Source organism: Dipodomys ordii, unplaced genomic scaffold (assembly GCF_000151885.1).
Source record: "Dipodomys ordii isolate 6190 unplaced genomic scaffold, Dord_2.0 Scaffold95, whole genome shotgun sequence".
Classification (NCBI taxonomy): Eukaryota; Metazoa; Chordata; class Mammalia; order Rodentia; family Heteromyidae; genus Dipodomys; species Dipodomys ordii.
This window is the reverse complement of record NW_012267311.1, coordinates 3,435,754-3,441,753: the sequence shown is the minus strand read 5'-3', so window position 1 is coordinate 3,441,753 and position 6,000 is coordinate 3,435,754. Positions and strand designations below refer to the sequence as shown.

General features: G+C 51.6%; 1 protein-coding gene across 2 annotated transcripts in view; it reads left to right on the top strand.

The window, feature by feature from the left end:
• The first annotated feature begins 6 nt into the window (after positions 1–6).
• Cntfr (ciliary neurotrophic factor receptor) overlaps positions 7–6,000 on the top strand; it is a 39,859-nt gene continuing 33,865 nt past the window's right edge. For both annotated transcript variants that reach the window (XM_013026601.1, XM_013026602.1), the window contains exon 1: positions 7–94. The gene's annotated coding sequence lies outside the window, so the exon portion shown is untranslated. The remainder of the gene's footprint in view (positions 95–6,000) is intronic.

The window sequence follows — 6,000 nt, the reverse complement described above, 5'->3', positions numbered from 1 at the left end:
CCGACCGCGGTGCTAGCTCCGCGCTCGGGGCTTCGCTCCCTACCCAGGGGCGGACGAAGGGCGCGGCGCGGAGCCTTGGTGGCCCGGGGGCGCGGTGAGTACCCCGCGGCGGGCTGCGCGAAGCTTGGACCCTCGAACCCTTCCAGGCGGACAGCCCCGCGGATCCGCAGCCCTCGCTTGCACGACAAGAGTGAGGGGAACACGCGTGGGCCCCTGGCCGGGGGGGGGGAGGCAGGAAAGTTCATGAGAAACTTTGCCCGCAAACTCGGGGGCGGGGGCGCAGGAGAAGCGGCCCCCCACGTCCGCGCGCGCCAGGGGTTGGGCGTGGTGGTGCTGCTGGTGCTGGTGGGGCTAGACAATCGGCTCGAGGGAGGTGGCCTGGAAGGTTCGTCCTAGGGTCCCTCATCTTCCTACCCTTAAGACACACGCTCAAAGGTCTGCGAACATTCCAGAGCTTGGTGGGTCGCCGAGGCCCCCCCGCGCACCCAAAGGCGGCTTCTTTCTCGGCCACGGTCTGGACTTCAAAGCGCCCCGGGGTGTGAACGGAGGGCTGCGCGTCTGCTGGTGTTGTGTGTCCGTGCTGATTTGGCTCTGTGTGTGTGTGTGTGTGTGTGTGTGTGTGTGTGAATGTGTGTGTTGGTGTGAGCCTGCCTATGGTTTCCTCCTGAGTCCGCCTGGATGTATCTCCACGCAGTGGGTCTCCTCAGGCGTGTCTCTTTGTAAGTCCTCTGGCGAGTGTGATTCCGCCTGTGTTGTGTTCCCAAGTGTCTCTTTGTGAGTGTGCCCCTGGTGTGCCTCCTCCGGTGCGGATCCGTGTGAGCCGCCCTGAGTGTCCCCGTGTTGCTCGGAGTAGTGGATCTCCCCGTGCGTGGGGGGCTGGGCCGCGCGGAGGTCACCAGACGGACAGCTCTCCTGCTCCGCTGCTCTCCTCTCCTCGCCCGAGCCTCCCATCCAGCGTCTCCCCGCTCGCTCGGCTCGCTCGCTCGCTCCCTAGCTTCTCTGGGCCCCCTCCCCCTCCAGTAGCTTCAGGCGGGCAGGACTATTTCACGCCTTGTTGAAAATTCAGGATTTTCTTTCTCTTTCCGTCTAGTCTCTCTCTTTGAGAATCGTCTGTGTGTGTCTGTGTGGCTAGCAGCTTGTCTGCAACCCTGGGTGCGAGTCTGCATGCTGTTGTAAGGAGTGTGTCTGAAACACCAGTTGTGTTTTGCATGTGCTACGTGGTATATTTGTGACTGTGACTGGGGGGTGTTTCTGAAGCTGTAATCACCGAGGTGGTGAAAGTCTGAAATGCTGGGCGTGTTTGTCCATCTGTACTTGTTAGGAGTGGGGGGGGGAGGGCGGCTAAAACCGGGTATAGTTTTGTGTGTCTAACCCCGCATGTGATGCTGTGCCCTTGCATGTGTGGGGATGGGGCAGGTACAATTGGATATTCCTAGGGAAGAAGGGATGATCTGAACTTGAGGAATGCCCTTGTCTATCCTTACAACCCACACAGATCCTTTCAGCTGGCTCCTGGGGCTCTGGTTGGGATTGGTGAGATGGTTCATACTGTCAGAACTGATACTCCAGCGGGGACCCTGAACCTACACAAAGCCTAGGAGTTTGAAGTTCATATTCAGTACTGGGGGTTGGGGGGCTGGGAGCCTGGCTTAACTGGTAAAGCATTTGTCTAGCAAGCATGGGGTTCTGAGTTCAATCCTCAGCAACCCCCCCTCCCCGAAAAAAGACATCTTGGGGCTCTGGGAATTCATACTCAAGATTCACAGTGAGGCAGACACTTAAACTCATTCCAAAATCTTGGGGTTTATACTCACAGTTACATGTGCATGTGTTCAGAATTACACCAGGACAGTGAGGCTAACACGTGGATTCACATTTACATTCTGGCATTCACATTCAGATTGGGGTTCTGTCATCCCACTTGGACTCACACTATAGGCTCACATGTAGACATTTCTGTTCTTTAACTTACAGATTTACAGTGTGACTTAGAAGCTCATTGGGGTTCTAGGCTGGATTTGCAGACCTGAGAGCTTCCCAAGTTCATATTTACATTCTGTGACTGAGAAGCTCCTACTCAGACTCACAAAAGCAATGTTGGGTTCATATTTGAACCAAGGACTCCTACAGGAAACTGCTGCTCCTCATCAAACTCATGCTCCTGTTTGACATGCACACTCACTTTTCCCCACTGAGTCTCACGTTCAAAGTTCACAGGGACTCTAGTACTCACTCAGATTCATATTAGACCTTTTGGGTTACACATATATGCAGAGACTAGGAGTCACGTGATTTAGAGCTCATACTTAGACTCCTGTCAGGATCTGGAGGATTCCAACAGATCCGGAAGTGCTGTGACACACTCATATTCACATGAAGGTCTTGGACTCACACTCTGACATTTGAGTGTTCACACTCAAAATTGTGATTCCATCTAGGATCATGTAGCTGTCCACTAGAGTTCTCATGTTCACACTCAAACTTACATTGGTAGAGTGGAGCTCATACTTAGACTCAAAAATATAATTCATATGGGACAGTTAGTTCATAATCATAATGTCCTCAAGCTAAGGGCTCACTCTCTGACTATAATTCTAATACTTCACACTTACTTGTTTGGGTATCCTGGAACTCACAGCTATACTCATACTTCTGTCTTTGAGGAGTCACATTCAGACCCACACTAAGATTGTGACACAACCCCAGAGGAACTTAAGACTCAGTCAAATGTACCCATGATTGCCTTTGATTTGTGGCATATGTTAGAGTAATCGAGGTAAGGAACAAGACTGGAACAAGAACTGTCCCCTCTAACAATGGAGAGGAGATGGGATACATATTTAGTCATATTCCTCACTTGGGCAGATGGAGGGGGTGTGGAAACAATCCATCAAATCTTCTTGACTTGCCTTCCACATGAAGTCTTGGCTCTTGGCAGGAAGTTCTGAGCGCCTTGTTGTACAGTGGTGTCACAAGCCCTCAGAGTCCTCTGTGTGTCATACACATCCCCTTAAGTAGTTTCTGGACACCCCTTCTGAAGAAAAAAGGGAAAGGTGTAAGGAAATAAAGCTCATATCCTCCCAAACATCTCTCCATCTTCCTTAGAATGAAGAAGTGTGAGGCTGACCTCTGGGCTCCAGAGAGCATTCCTAGATACTGAAGTTGTGATTCTAAAAGCGATGGTAGGTAGCCTTGTCTATGTGAGAAGGTAGTTGAGAGGGGAGACTGGACACACATTCTCTCTTATCTCTCTTGTCCAGACTGGAGAGAGGTAGGGGCCATGTTATGTTATGTTATGTCTCACAGTATTTCCTGGAATGTCTGTTGAGCCCTTACCCAGCTCCAGGGCTTGCCCAGGGATCTGCCTTCTACTTTCCAGAAGAGAAGTATTCTGGAAGGAGGAGGAGCTAGACTGCAGCCAGCCTTGGACTCCACCTGCCTTAGGGACCTGGGCTTGGACTTCACATACCCTCGTGCTATGGAGACAGGAGGGTGAGGCCACCTGAGCTATCCTATACCTCCCATGGGGGCTCACACAGTAGTAACCTGGCCTATAGCCTCCCACCCCGCAAGCTGAGATGGCTGGGCTGTAACTGCTCCTGGTCCCTGAAGGGGACACATGCTCTCCAGCCCCCCTATGGGGGTGAGGGACTTGGAGGCAAGTTGCTGTGCTCTCTGCCCCCCCATGGTGAGTTGAAGTGTAAATGAATCGGAAACATATGGAGTAGATTTTCTTTGAAATGCAGATGGGTTGGGGGGGACCATGTGTGCCTGGTTTTGAGGGGGGGTCCTGGGAAGCAAAGAGGCTGAGAAGAGAGAGCTGACCCCTCCTCCAGACCCACTGTGGGTTGGGGGAGTGAGGGAGAACTCAGCTGTGTAAACTCCTGTGGCCCTGGCTGACCACACCCACAGGGACTCCGGCTTCCTATAGGGAGAGGCTGGGGAGGCAAGTGGTCCACGTGAGTGGAGAGCTCGCTCTTGTCTCCCTTCACCTCTGCAAGCCAGCAAGGGAGCTCCTAAAGCACAGCAGCGTTCTGGGTTGGGGGGGGGGTCACCAGAGCCAGGAACTCTCAGGGCCAAGGACTAGAAGGAGGAGCTAGAGTAGATGGGGTGGGAGGCGGGAGAGAAGAGTTCAACGCTGCTCTTGTGAGGAAACAGCTTCCAGAAGATGGAGGCAGGGACAACTCAAGTTAGACAGTGAGGGTGACTGTCAGCGTGAGGACCCATCTGGGGTTTAGGAAGGGACCAAAGCGTCCTCAGTTCTGCAAGAGAACAAAATATTCTCTTTCTCTCTCTCTTACACACACACGCACACACACATTTTCTCTCTCTTTCCTCTTCTCTCCTCCTCCTCCTTCTTTGCGCCAGTATGGGGCTTGAACTCAGGGGCCTTGTGCTTACTTGCTTGCCTGGTTGGTACTCTGCTACTTACATCACCTCCAGTCCAAGAGAACAGATTGCTGTAGGCCTAGGGCACCCCAACACCCTACTTACTCATTCCTCAACTAACAAAACACTCAGCAGGGTGGCATAGTTGCCTGTGAGGTTGGTAGGACCCCGCTCCCCTGATCCTGAGTCTGCCTTCTTCACCACTGACCTTTGATCTGGACACAGACCTGGTACAAAGTAGGAGGGCAGTGTTTGAGTGGGTAATGTCCCTTTTCCCCTTCCGTCAGACACAGTGCTCCATTTGGGCTGTGTCCTGAGTTCCCTGTACAGTGCATGGCAGGGAATAGATGCCATGAAGAATGAATACAAGGAGAGAGGAGACTCAACGGCATCTCTTGTACACCTCTATTGGCTCAAAGGAGTCATGCTCAGGCTGGATACAAAGAAGATTTTCCCTTCATGCAAGAAAGGAATGCAAAGGATAGACAGACACCTTCTTCCTTGGGAAGGTCAGGGTGGGGGAAAAATGGCAGAGAAATAATCTGATTCTGTGGCAGAAGATGGAGCTCATTCTGCCTTCTCATCAGCTTTAGGATTTTTCAGAAAGTGGGAAAATCTTCATTCCTCTGAGGTGGTGAGTGTGCCCCTCATTCTCTCTAAGTCTTACTAAAGTGCAAGAACTCTGGGCCTTGGAGGCTGTGTAGCTGCTGAGGGCAGCATGGACTGTCTGGATTGGTTATTAATGTTGTCTGAGAACACAGGGTTCAGATCCTAAAAATACTCTATCCTGCCAAAGCTCAAGAGTTGCTGGTGGGGGTTCATATAGCATTAGAGAGAGCAAAAGAGTGTGTGTGGAGCAGGGCGGGAGAGACATCCAGATTATATCTCTGGGAGGTACTGTGTGTGAGCCTGGGAAACTGAGGCAAGAATCGATGGGGAATGCACAGGAGACAGATTTTTATTTATATAGAGCAAAGATTGACAAAATTAGTGGTGCCAATTAGTCAAATTATGGCAATATTGAAGGTAATTGGTGATCATCCTACACTGCAGAAAATTTCCTTCTTAGAGAGTCTGGAGACACATCTGATACTAGACATAAAATCAAGTAGTCGGTAGGAACCCTTTCAAGTCCAGCTTCAGTGTGTTCCAAATAAGTATGTGGCAAAGAAACCAAAATCTTCCTTAAGTGCCTTTTTCTGAGCCACTTCCCCATTCTAGCCTCTTCTTTACAGCTAGAATCCCAGTGAGGGCTTTCAGACCCTCTTCTGTAGACCTCCACCTTACTTCTGATCCCAGGCACCTCTTTTCCAAGAGAAGGGACTGCATGGTGGTCCTAAAATGCAAGAGGAGCCCAGCATCAGAGGGCAGATGTCATGTGACCTTGGCCCATGAGTTGACCTTTCTGGGCCCCTCCATGAAATTGAAGGATGGGGGGTGGCAGGGGGCTGAGCCCTGGCCCAGGCCTGCAGAGAAGGCGGTTTTGGCACCCATCCAGGCCCCTGACGTCAATGACTCTCCAAATAATGGAATCAATATTGGGGGGGGGCGTGAACCAGGCCCCAGCGATTAGAAACAGATCAGCACAAACCCGCAGCTGATTCTGATAGA